This window comes from Canis aureus, chromosome 2 (assembly GCF_053574225.1).
Source record: "Canis aureus isolate CA01 chromosome 2, VMU_Caureus_v.1.0, whole genome shotgun sequence".
Taxonomy (NCBI): Eukaryota; Metazoa; Chordata; class Mammalia; order Carnivora; family Canidae; genus Canis; species Canis aureus.
The window spans coordinates 65,776,608-65,789,187 of NC_135612.1; the positions used below are offsets into that span (position 1 = coordinate 65,776,608).

The 12,580-nt window shown below is 39.2% G+C and overlaps 1 protein-coding gene across 7 annotated transcripts in view; it reads right to left on the minus strand.

Annotated features, from left to right (window-relative positions):
* The window catches only part of C1QTNF7 (C1q and TNF related 7), a 104,344-nt gene that overhangs the window by 12,452 nt on the left and 79,312 nt on the right, over nucleotides 1-12,580 (minus strand). For 3 of the 7 annotated variants that reach the window (XM_077877336.1, XM_077877363.1, XM_077877353.1), the window contains exon 2: nucleotides 11,619-11,681. The exons of 3 other annotated variants lie outside the window; for them this stretch is intronic. The gene's annotated coding sequence lies outside the window, so the exon portion shown is untranslated. Of the gene's footprint in view, nucleotides 1-3,001; nucleotides 3,503-11,618; nucleotides 11,682-12,580 lie in introns of those variants that run through there. One more of the 7 variants, XM_077877319.1, reaches the window with a different exon arrangement.

Sequence of the window (12,580 nt, forward strand, 5' to 3'; positions counted from 1 at the left end):
AAAAGATCCTTGACATTGGTCTTGGCAACAGTATTTTTGGATATGACACCAAAACACAAACAACAAAAGCATAAAATAAACAAATGGGGCTACTTCCAACTAAAAAGCTTCTGCCTAGCACAAGAGATATTAAAAAAAATGAAAAAACCTAAAGAATGAGAGAATTGCAAACCATATATCACGTAAGGGGTTAATACCCAAATTATAAAAGGAATTTATACAGTTTAACAGGAAAAAACAAATAATCTTCTTAAAAATGGACAAAGAATCTGAATAGACATTTTTCCAACAAAGACATACAAACAGCTAACAGGTACATGAAGAGATGCTTAACATCATTAGTCATCAGGAGAGTGCAAGTCAAAACCACAATGAGGTATCGCCTTACATCTGTCAGAATGGCTATTATCAAAAAGAGAAGGGATAATAAATTTTGCTGAGTTTATGGAGAAAAGGGAACCCTTGTGCACTGCTGGTGAGAATGTGAATTGGTATAGCCACTATGGAAAACAATATAGAGATTTCTCGAAAAATTAAAAATACAACTACCGTGTGATCCAGCAACCCTACTTCTGCATATATATCTGAAGGAAATAAAAACAGGATATCAAAGAGCTATCTGGACTCTCAGGTTCATTGCAGCATTATTTACAATAGCCAAGACATGGAAGCAACCTAAATGTCCATTGACAAATGAATGATAAAGAAAATGTGCTATAAATATAATGGACTACTATTCAGCCATAAAAGAAGGATATCCATTTATGACATGATGGATGAACCTTAAAAGCATTATAGTATGTGAAATAAGTCAGAGAAAGACAAATACTGTATGATTCAACTTACATGTTGAATCTAACACTCTGAATTCATATAAACAGAGAATAGAATGGTGGTTGTCAGCAGCTGGAGGGTGGGGGAAATGGAGAGATGCTGGTGAAATAATTCAACCTCTACTTAAAAGCTGAATAAATTTTGGGGATCTAATGTGCAGCATGGTGTCTATAATTAATATTGTCTTGTATATTGAAAGAGAATACATCTTACTGCATGTTATTACTACACACAAAAAATGTTCTTACTGCACACAAAAATGATAATTATGTGAGGTGATGGATGTGTTAACTAATCTTACTTTAATAATCATTTCACAATACATGCAGGTATCAAACCTTTACACTGTAGACCTTAAACTTACACAATGTTATATGTCACTTGTAGCTCAATAAAGCTGGAAAAAAAAAAAACTGTAGTTGGTAGAATGTAAAATGCTGCACCGCTGTGCAAAACAGTAAATTAAGTCCTCAAAAAATTTAATCTAGAATTATCATATGATCCAACAATTCCACTTCCGGGTATTTATCTAAAAGAAGCGAAAACAGGGACTCAGATATTTGTACACTCATGCTCATAGCAGCATTATTTACAAGAACCAAAAGGTGGAAGCCACCCAGCTGCCATCAACAGACAAATGGATAGACACAATATGGTACACACATACAATGGAATATTATTCAACCATTAAAAGGAAGGGAATTTCAACCCATTTTACAATTTGGAGGAATCACAAAAACGTGATGCTAAGTGAAACAAGCTAGTCTCAAAAGGACAAATATTGTATGATTTTTACCTATATGATGTATCTAGAATAGTCACAGTCGTAGAGACATAAAGTCGAACAGTTGTTGCCAAAGGCTAGGGAGAGGGGTGGGGGGGCTAACATTTAATGAATGCAGAGTTTCAGTTGGTGAAGATGAAAAAGTTCTGGAGACACATGGTGGTGTGATGGTTGTACAACAGTGTGAATATACTTGCTGCCACAGAACTGTACACTTCAAAATTGTGAAGTATATATTATGTATATTTTACCAAAATAAAAAATACTAAGTGAAAAAAGCAAGATATGCTGGGATGCAAGGAATATACTAGTATTTTTATTACTGTGCTGGGTGTTTTCAAACATTGCTTACTTCATCCTTACACTGCTTTTATGCAGTAGATGATATTATCTTCATTTTATAAATAAGAAAATTGAGACTGAGGGCTCACATCCAGACAGCCATAAAGATGGCAGAGGCAGGATTTGAACTGAGCTCTTTTTGTCTCCAAACACTCAAATTTTCTCCCACATCATGTGAGGGAAACTGTAATATTACTTCATGACAAAGGGCTGGACTTGATTATTAATTTGACTTGAGAATATATTTTGCCTGGAAGTCATTAGGAAGAAGATAGGTAACTAGGGGTGACCAAAACACGACATATCCTTGGCCTGCAGAGGAAGAGATTTCATAATAGCAGTCTCGGTCCTTCTCACTAGGAGTAAGCAAGACAGGGTGGGGACCTGAGGTGTTCATATCCTAGCTGTTTCTGTTGTGTGGTTCCTCAGCTCTGTCCTTGGGCTCCAGTATTCCTCCTCAGAACTGCCTCTCCGGTTGGCCACGGAATACCTTCCTTTCTGTCACTGTGCAGCGTGCAGCACCTCACAAACACACTGGGTTATGACTATCTATTGCTTTTTCTCCACCAAAAGATAAACTCTGTACCACCAACATTTAGGACCAAGGCTAGGCTGCAGTAGAGGCTCACCAAAGGTTGGATGAAGAAAATATTTATTCATCAATATTTCCTTCAAGAACAGCTTGTGATTTTTAAAGCTTTGGCTGCTTTATGTAAAGTGCTATGATGGCACAACAGTAAAAAAAAAAAAATGCTGACATTTGGCAAACATTTTGTAGTCTACAGAGCAACGTTAAGTTCATATCCTTTTTCCAAAAGACCCTTTAGTGGTAGGTTGCACTGGGAACTGATGTCTCAAGAAGTCAGGTAACTTGTCTATGGCCACAAAGCGAGTGTCAGGCCAGAGATTTGAACCCAGGCCTTCAGTTTCATGGATTTTTCTAACAGAGCTGTCTGTTTAATAAATTCAGAAACTCCCGTAATGAAACGGGCCACTGCATCTACATTTGCCAAAGTTCTATAAAAAGAGTAAACACCATACCTTGCTCTGGGTTGGTGGGTTGCTCCAGGATTCTAAATCCACAAGAGACTGAGGATCTTTCATGAGAGCTTCAGCGAAAAACTTGCTTTGGTACCAGACAGAAAAAGAGATCCAAGTTCTCAGAGGTTTCCAAACAGTTGTGCTAAAAATAATTTTTCTCCTTTAGTCCCAAAGAGCCAGAGGCCCTGGAAGTCATTCATGGGGTGAGGCTCAATCAGGGGCCGGTCAGAATTACAGTTTTGTTTGAGATAAACCTTAAGCTCCCGCTTTCTTTGGTAAGTTTAGAGGTGCTTCCATCTCTGTGTGTCGTGGCCTCTTTTGCAGATTTGTTTACTTAAATTTTTCCTTCTTCATTTGTTTTCCACTGAGTGGAAGTTTCAGGAAAAAAATTACTCACTGACTGGAAATTAGTTGTTAACTTAGAGAAAGGAGTCATTTCCTATTTGAAAATTTTCAAGGTAGAATCTTCAAATTCTGGAGATTGGGTGTGGTTTCATGGAATAAACAAGGAGAGGTGGTAAATATTCTTGGCAAATATGGCGGGAAAAGGGTCCGTCATCCTATGGAAATGGAAGAGGGTGCTGTGAAAGGGAAGAGGGTTATGAGTACTGCACTGATCTTTTCTTTGTTCTCTGTTGAATGGGTAAATGATTGGGTATTTTTGGAAGACTGACATGTCTTTGTTACTGTAGAGAACTGATCATAACAACTCAAAAGGCAGAATGGTTCTCCAAAGCCTGCGACTACTAATCTTCGATGCAATCAATTTCTTTGTTTCCTTCTGATACGTACTTCTCACGTCTCCTTAGCAACAGCAATATATAATTCATGATGTCATTTATGGAAATTCAGTGACTGAAAAATCTTGTTTTTATCTTGCTTTCCCTACCATTCTTCTCAAGCCTTTGGGAATGCTAATCGGAAGAAGTCTTTTCAAAGTTATTGAAGTGGATACTGGTGATAAATTTGACCAAGAAGGTGGATGGGGTTGTCACCCAGATAAACTTCATTTTGCCCTAGCCATCCACCCTCCCATCCGGAGGAAATGGTTTTTTGAATTTGTTGGCTATCCAAAATATGATGCTATCACAAGGTAGTGAAAACCATATCTTGGGCACAGAGTGAGACAGTTTTTTGTTAAATTAGAGTAGGATCTTTTATTTTCAATTGAGTAAATTTGACATGTAGCATTGTTGCAGTTTAAGGTGTAAAGTGTGTTACTTGATATATTTATCTATTGTAATATGATTGTTTTTGTTATATTACATAATTATAGCACAATAATATTGCATATATTCATTATATTAGATCTTTAAGACTTACTTAATGCTCGTTATAAGTTAGTACCCTTAAACATCATCTGTTTTCTCCCCCTCCTCCTCTGATAACTACCATTTTATAGAGTATGATCTTAATCAGATGGAGTCCCTGAGCTTGTCTTCTCATCTTCAAAATGAAATATCTTCCATTATTTCTAAGTTTTCTCACAGTTCTTTATGTTCTCCAACAAAGTGCTTGTGCGTGATGAGACGGAATTTATAAAAAATGCCACATCTATATATATGGATAGAGATACAAGTCACTTTGAAGGAGATATTTATTGAGAGAAGTCACTCAAGTGCCATGCATACAAGGAGGCACTTGGTAGTAGCTCAATGATTTCTCCTCTCAGGGATTTTTAGCTGGAGAGGTGTTGGGATTATTTGCTTAAAGCACCTATCGTCTTCTAGAAGGAAGGAACCAGGGGTCCAATTCTCTTCCATGATGCAAATTTAGAGAAATTAGTCATGAACTATAGGGTTGGCCTGGTTGAAAGCCTGTCATCAAGAAAGGACATGGTAGTTCACAGAAGGGAATTGACCAGGAGGTAAGGGGGAATCTGGGCAAAAAAATCTAAAGGATTTTGGGGTGGTGGCTTTGGTATAGTATATAAATGAGGCTGCAAGCTTGTCTACTTTTGGTCATTCTGTCAGGGCAGATATCCTTTGGGGGACTGTGGTGAAACACACTGTGGTGAACTAAAAGGATTATTATACTGAAACTTAGTAAGGGGGAATTACTGGGGTCAACAAGAGCATACCCTACAAAAGCCTCTACTGGAATGTGCATGACTAGTGTTCAACAGTGTCACCATTTGGTGGCTAAATCAGTGGGAAGGGTGGACAATCAAAGATTTTGTTTTGTATGTTTTACCTAAGTTGGGAGTAGGAATGGCCTCTCTGAGCCAAGCAAGCCCCTAGAATTCTTAGATTGTTCATGGAAGGAAGGATTTAGGTCTTGGGTAATCTATGTGCTAATGAAAGCAAATGGGGTTCTAGCAATTCATTGAAAGCAAAGAAAGGCATGACCATAATGAACTTCAACAGGCAAAGCAGGTCATTGGGGTAAAATGCTTCAGTTAGTTCAGTGCCAGGAGAACATCACACAATAACCCTTTGTCATGTGTAAGACAGCTTTGACTCTCTGTCTTAAAGGAATCTTCCCACTCCCTATACTGAAGGGTTTGAACTGGCTAAACTAGAAAACCAGTCTTTATAAGCTTAATTTCAGGTATTTCAGCCTTTGGATGTGTTAATTTATATAAAGTTGATTAATATAAGTTTATTAAAGTTGTGACTTCTTAATGTTTTTTTCTCATTCACTCTTTGAAATAGCACAATCTTTGTCAAAGAACTTAGAAATAGTTTCTTGACTTCCAAAAGAGACAGAGGTATTCTTATTTTACTGGCTTACCATGGCCAACTATTGATACAATTTACGGGTATTTATATCTGCTTTCTTGTGTCATTTGCAGCTCCCTTAATTTCCCTTTAATATTTGATGATAAAGTTTCTTGTATTGTTAAGGTATCACACTATTTTTTCTGTTCTGCAATATTAGATTTTAATAATATTTTTTCATCTGAGGTAACTCATTATAATCTGTATCTTCTCAGACATATTCTTCACAAAGAGAACTAGCCTTTGAAATTGTCTCCTAGAGCAGTCGGAGCTTTGATGGAACTAAAGCTTGTTAGTGACTATTTCACTCAGCATTTTTGATGCTTTTTTTAGAGACAATGGTGAAAGTGATGGGTAAAATAATATGTTGAAGTCAGTATTAGCTTAGAGTAAAAAAAAAAAAATCAGATTCTATTTTTACCTTTCAGTCATGCCAAGGCCAAGGTCTTCCTCTATTTTTCCTATGCAGAGAAGTTTTTTTCTCTCATCTTGTGCTTTTGTTTTCCTGTAGCCTTAACTCCCTTCTCAACTGAAATCAGTTCAATCTAGGCCAATCCAAGCAATGTCCACAAAGCATCCAACAATGTGCTGGTTCAGCTCTCAAGAAAAGGGTTCAAGTTTGTAGTTTTGCCAATTTTCTTGGTGTAAATATTCCCACAATGGGGGTGCATGTATTTTTTTTTTATTTAACATTTTCGTTTTCTTTGGGTAGATACTGAGTGGTGAAATTATGAGATCATGTTATATTTTTAATATTTTGAGGAACCTCCATACTGTATTCTGCAGTGGCTGCACCAATTTACTATTCTCACCAACAGTTCACAATGGTTCCTTTTTCTCCACATCCTTGCCAGCATTTGTTATTTCTTGTCTTTTTTATTTTAGCCATTCTGATAGGTGTAAGGTGATGTCTCATTGTAGTTTTGATTTGCATTTCCCTGATGATGAATGATTAAAAAAAAACCAAACCAAAACACCTCCCATCATGGCCGGTTTCAAGCCACCTGACCTTGACCAAATGCAAAGTTGGGAAGATGTGTACAGAACTGGCCATTTTGCTGGGTACTAGAATTATTTTTTTAAAAAGGTTCTAGCTGATATACAATAAGCAATTACATGCTAGAACATTATATCATTACTTCCCTTAATCTTCACTATAACCTCTTGAGGTGAGTAATTTTATCATTTCCTTTTTATAGATGAAGACTATAAGTAGTCTGATTCATAGTTGGTTCACCAGCCACCATACCATATACCTCCCTAGGGTGCGGCTAACTTTACAAGATCAGGTTCCTGCATCCAAAGAGCTTTCAGGCAGGTGGAATGCACACCTGACCCCTCCCCCTCCCTGGAGCACTGGATTCTGTCTGGAATCTAATCTCTTTTTTGCTCCTGTGCCTTTCTTATTTTATGTCCTCTGGCTTGCAAGTTCCTGCTAACCATGTCTTCCCCATGTCCCTTTCTTCATCTGCTCACATTTTTTATCCTTAATCATTGCTTTGTCCAGAAAGTCTCCTTGATGGTTCAGAAAGTCTCCCTGATGCTCCCCATCAGGTACAGCCTTATCTTCCCTTGAGCCCTCCTGACACATTATTTGGACCTTTCTTATGCTCCTTGGCTCATGCATTCTCAATTAGGTCTATTAATTCAGCATATAAGCAGATTAGGTCAAAGTATTTATATTTTTCAAAATGTCTATGTGTAATTCTGATGGACAGCCAGGTTTTGGGAATGATCTAATCTTCTCTTGTTGAAATGATGGCCTGCTTTTTAGTCCTTCCAAACAACAAAGTTCCAGGGATACAAATCCGGTTTTCTCCCTCTTTCATCTTGTTCTCCTATTCATTACCTCATCAAATATTTATTGAGCTGTTACTGCATGGTAGCTATTGAATTCTTGGACTGGTATTCAAGGGAGAGTAAACATAAAGCCCTTATAGGGGAAAAGTCTAGTGAAGAAGACAGACACTCATCAAATAATCACAGAACTATGTTTAGTAAGATGTTAGTTTGGACTTCCCATCATCTTGGAGTTTCAATTTAGGATTCAAAACAAATTATAATGGGCAATCAATGTCCACACACCCATTTAAGACTTGATAAAAACAGCTGGATCTGATACTGTCCAGCATCCACTTCCCATCCATGCAAGAGAAAACCAGAAGTTCCAAAATGACTCGTGGCTGAAGAAAACTTTCAAAGTAGAGACCTATTAGCTGATAAGAGAGTGCTGAGGAGCTCTTCCCTCCTTTCCTGTGAGGAAGGTATGGGAAGAGTGATACTCTGTGGCCAAATGGCAAGGACCCCAAGAGATCACTGATAGTGTGAAAGTTGCTTGCAAGAAAGAAGCTAATAATTCTCAGTTAAATATTTAACTAAACCATAAAGCTGTAAGCCTTGCAGCTTTCATGGGATCAGAGAAATGTGATAAACAGGTTCTAGGGGAGCTTGACCCACCCCTGGAGGTTGATGTCCTATGGAATCATAGAAATGAGAGAATTATAGTTCTATAAAGGCAGAAGGCTGTCAGAGAAGGGAGCCAGTGTAGGGGTAGCCATTATTAGAGAGGCAAGGGTTCATGAGTTTCCTAAGAAATAGATGGTACTAAGGATCCAGCTGGAGTTGGGCCATCTAGATGGGACTCTATACTAGGACAAAGTCCTCTTAGATCAAGGAAGACAGTAAGAAGCCACTGAGTATATCACGAGTACAGAAGCTCAGGCTGGTGTGGGCCAATGCAAAGTACCAAACAAAGAGCGGATCACCCATTCAGGGGACTGTATAATATGGAGGTCTCTCAAAAAACTTTCAATGATCCTGGGAATATGTTTAATTAGAGATAGCTGGCATTTTAAGACTTGGAGCACCTGTATGTGGCAGGAGATAACCATACAAATGGCACATATTGAGCAAAAATACTTTGATCATGTTTATCTAATTCTTTTATACTCTGATCTGATCTAGACATGTTCAAAGTGGAAGGAGGGAGAGGAGATTGGGGAAGAGTGAAAAATCCTAGCAGATCCTGAGCTGAAGGCATGGAAAGGGAACAGGCTGTGTTTTGGACATGAAATGAAAGTTATGATTTAGATATGTCTTTTTAATATCTGGAAATGAGTCACAATTAAATAATGAAACTGGGTCATGTAACTGAAAATGACCAGAAAGTTAAGGAATTTGCTTGAGATGTCATGAAAGGACAGGGAAGAAAGATCCAAAAGAATTTGACTAGAAGAAGTGATGGGAGAAGAATGAAGTCGTTTCTTACTTATATCATGTGAAGAATGATAGCTAAGGTCATTTGATAATTCAATAAACTCTAGAAAGTGTTCTGAAGGAAAGGTGAATAGTGTTTTTGGGAGTATTTAGCAGGATGACATAACCAAGACTCTGGATCAGGGAGGGCCTGTCTAGGGATATGGCATCTGATCTGAAATATGAAACAGAAGCAAGCATTAACCAGTAAGAGGTTGTGAGAAAACACTTTTGGGCTGAGGGATTGCCATAAAGGCAATTGCCAAAGGTCCTGAGGTAGAAGAGGGTAATTTTGAAAAAAGACCATTGAGAAAGGGGCAAAGTAGAGGGTGATCCTGGAGGGAGGATGGCTCTCCTGGCCATGGGAGGTTCTGATCTTTTTCCTGGGGTGGTAGGAGCCCCTGAAGGACTGTGAGCAGGATTATATGAGTCAGGCTGTCAACTCTCCCTCAACCCTGATAGGTTACCACAATGAGGATGATATACATTGAGGGAAGGCCTATTTGCCACTTCCCTGGCTTTTCAAGGTGAGTTCAACAGGCCATAAAGACCCAGGGTGGTTTCTGAACCCAGTCTCCTTTCACTGTAGGGAAAGAAGTGACTTCTTGTATGAAAAGTTTGCATGTTTAACAATAAGGCAATTCACTCACTCATTGAATGAACAAGTGTTATTGGACCCCACTGGGTGCCAGGCTCTGTCCCAGGCCCTGCAGATGGGAGTTGAAAGAGGCAGATGGGATTTCGATGTGAAACAGAGCTCACATTCCAGTAGGAATTTCATGCCATCAGGGAAGGAAGGATCCTCAGAGGGCATCAGCCTGATTTTCCCATTTTATAGACTAAAAAACAGATGCAGTGAGGAGAAGTGACTTGCCCAAAGGCCACAATTACATATGATGTTGAATTAGAACTCAGGTCCCTGTATCATTGCCAAGAGTCACTCCTTGCATAGCATATCCTCTCATCAAGCTTTCATTCCTAAGACATTGCAATATTCTTTATTTATAGAAATATCCATTATTGGGGATAACTGAGAATTAACAAACAGCATTATCCCTGACCATAATACTTGAGCCTTGCCCTTATGTCCACAATGTCACTTCTCATATTTTCAATCATAAGAAATTTTTTAAAAATTGCAGAAAATTTCAAACATACACGAAAGTGATACATACTGATGCCCTAGGTACCCAGCTGCAAGTTACCCAAGGAGAATATTGTTTCTCTGGTGCCCCCGTTCTTATGCTCCCTTCTCCTCAACCCCTGCACTTGGTATGTTTTGAAGCAAATTCCACACACCATATCATTTATTCTGTAACTATTTCAGAAAACCTAGGAATTTTTATCATCTTGGATAACAAATAACAGAGCAATTGACACCCTATGTCTCCATTGGCCCTTGAGACCTCTTAACCAAAAAAGAGCATACTTTAGATAAGTCAAAAATGTCTTAAAAGCACTTTACTCACAGACTGCCATATTGTGCACTAAAAGTTCTGAAATGTAGTTTTATGAGGCTGTCAAGCTTTTTCAGGGAAGTTTTCAGAGTGCAATGGGAGCTCTCCGCTGACCCATTAGAGAAATTCCAAGAAGTTCAGTAAAGGCCAGCCTGAGGGCCATGTGCTCTGGGAGGCAAGAGCCACAGAGCTGGTCTTCCACATCACCACATGTCCAGGACGGGGCCTTTGCTGATGCCAGGTGTAGCACCGTGTGGCTTTTACTATCAAAACCTGTCAAACTGTCCTGAGATTGTTTAGGAAACACTGGAGAGCCAGAGGTGGTTTCAAAATGTCAGGTAATCCTGGAGTTGGAATGTGAGGGCTATCTGGGTGATTGGAGTTGCCTTGGGAGCTTAACAGTCCATCGGCACAGAATGGGGCTGGTTGGTCTCGAACCTGCAAGGCTGGTTCCTGCCGTTTCCATCTCGGCTATGGTGCCATCAGGCAAGATAGGCAAGAGGAGAACTTCGACAGTAACAACCAGGTGGACAGACCACCAGAGCAAACCTCTCTGTGTCTGCTTCACAACCCCTATGCCTTCAGGTTGTGCTGACTACAATTTGCACACTTTCCTGAGAAATATGGGGCATGTGAGAGATGCTGTGTCTTCATGTGCGTGTAGATTTTTTTTAAACATTGAGATATGATCAAATTATACATTATATCCATTTCAGGTGCACAGCATAGTGATTATATATGTATATTGTGACATGGTCACACAGTCTAATTAACATCCATCACCACACATAGTTACAAATTGTTTTTTTTTTCTTGCCAGGAGTACTTTTAAGATTTACTCTCTTAGCAACTTTTAGATGTACAATGCAGTGTTAACTATAGTCACCATACTGTACATGGCATTCCCAGGACTTATTCATTTTATGACTGGAAGTTTGTACACTTTGGTTCCCTTCCCCATGTTGCCCTCCCTCCCCACCCCTAGCCTCTGAAACTACCAATCTGCTTTCTGTTGGATGAATTTGGTTTTTGGTTTTGCTTTTAGATTCCACATTCACATGAGATCATATGGCATTTATCTTTCTCTGTCTTATTTCACTTAGCGTAATGCCCATCCATGCTGTGGCAAATGATAGGAGTTCCTTCTTTTTCGTGGCTGAATAATATTCCACTGTATATACATACCACATTTTCTCTAATCCATTCATCCATCGATGGACACTTAAGGCTGTTTCTGAGATGCCGCATCTTTGAATGATGAAAAATAAAAAAATAGTTACCATTTATCAAGTGTTTATTGTGGCAAGGCACTCTCCTAAGTACTTTATATGTATTTATTGTTTATTCTTTACCATGAGCCCATGAGGTAGCTGCTAGGACTTCCTCATGGTGGATAAGGTGGCTGGGGTTAGAGGAAGATTGGCACTGCTGGTAAGAGGCAGAGCTGGACTTCAAAGCCCTCCTCTTCCCCAGACCAACAGCCTCCAATCAGCCCCCTGGTTTCTTCTACTAGAAAGTTTCCCCACCTCTCTGCCTGTCTTTGAGTCTCTGCCAAAACCAAGTGATGGTGGCTGATTCCCTTGCTATAGTAAGTTCAGAATAAATAGCCTTTTCTTGTTCTAATCTGATTAGTCTTCACTTATTTCCATAATGTGAGTGGAATCCACAATCCTCTCAATTTGTCTAAAGTTCTAGAAGGGAAGAGGTGTACTTTCACTGGGGCTCCCAAAAGTGTGGGCAAGCCAACTCCTACTTTTAAGGGGTTTGCTGTCTCTACGGAGAATCTTCTATACTCATGTATAGGCTTCTATACATGAGTTACATCTGATAAAGACTCAGGTATGAGAATGCACTCCTTACAGTATGCTCCTTTGGGGCAAGGACCCTGTCTTATTCACCTATACCACCACATACACCCAAGGGCTAGAATCTAAAGATGCTCAGCATACACTGGTGGATTAATGACTAATTCTAATTAGATACCAGAATAAGAGCAAGAAAGTTAGTCTTCAATGCTGATTGGGTTCTGGAGGCAACCACAGACCAGTATGGTTCAACAGCCTCGTGAGTAGCTCCATACTTCCCTGTCTCTCTCCCAACCTCTTGCAACAGCCTTTGACCTGCTGTCTCTGGTCCTGCAGTTTTCT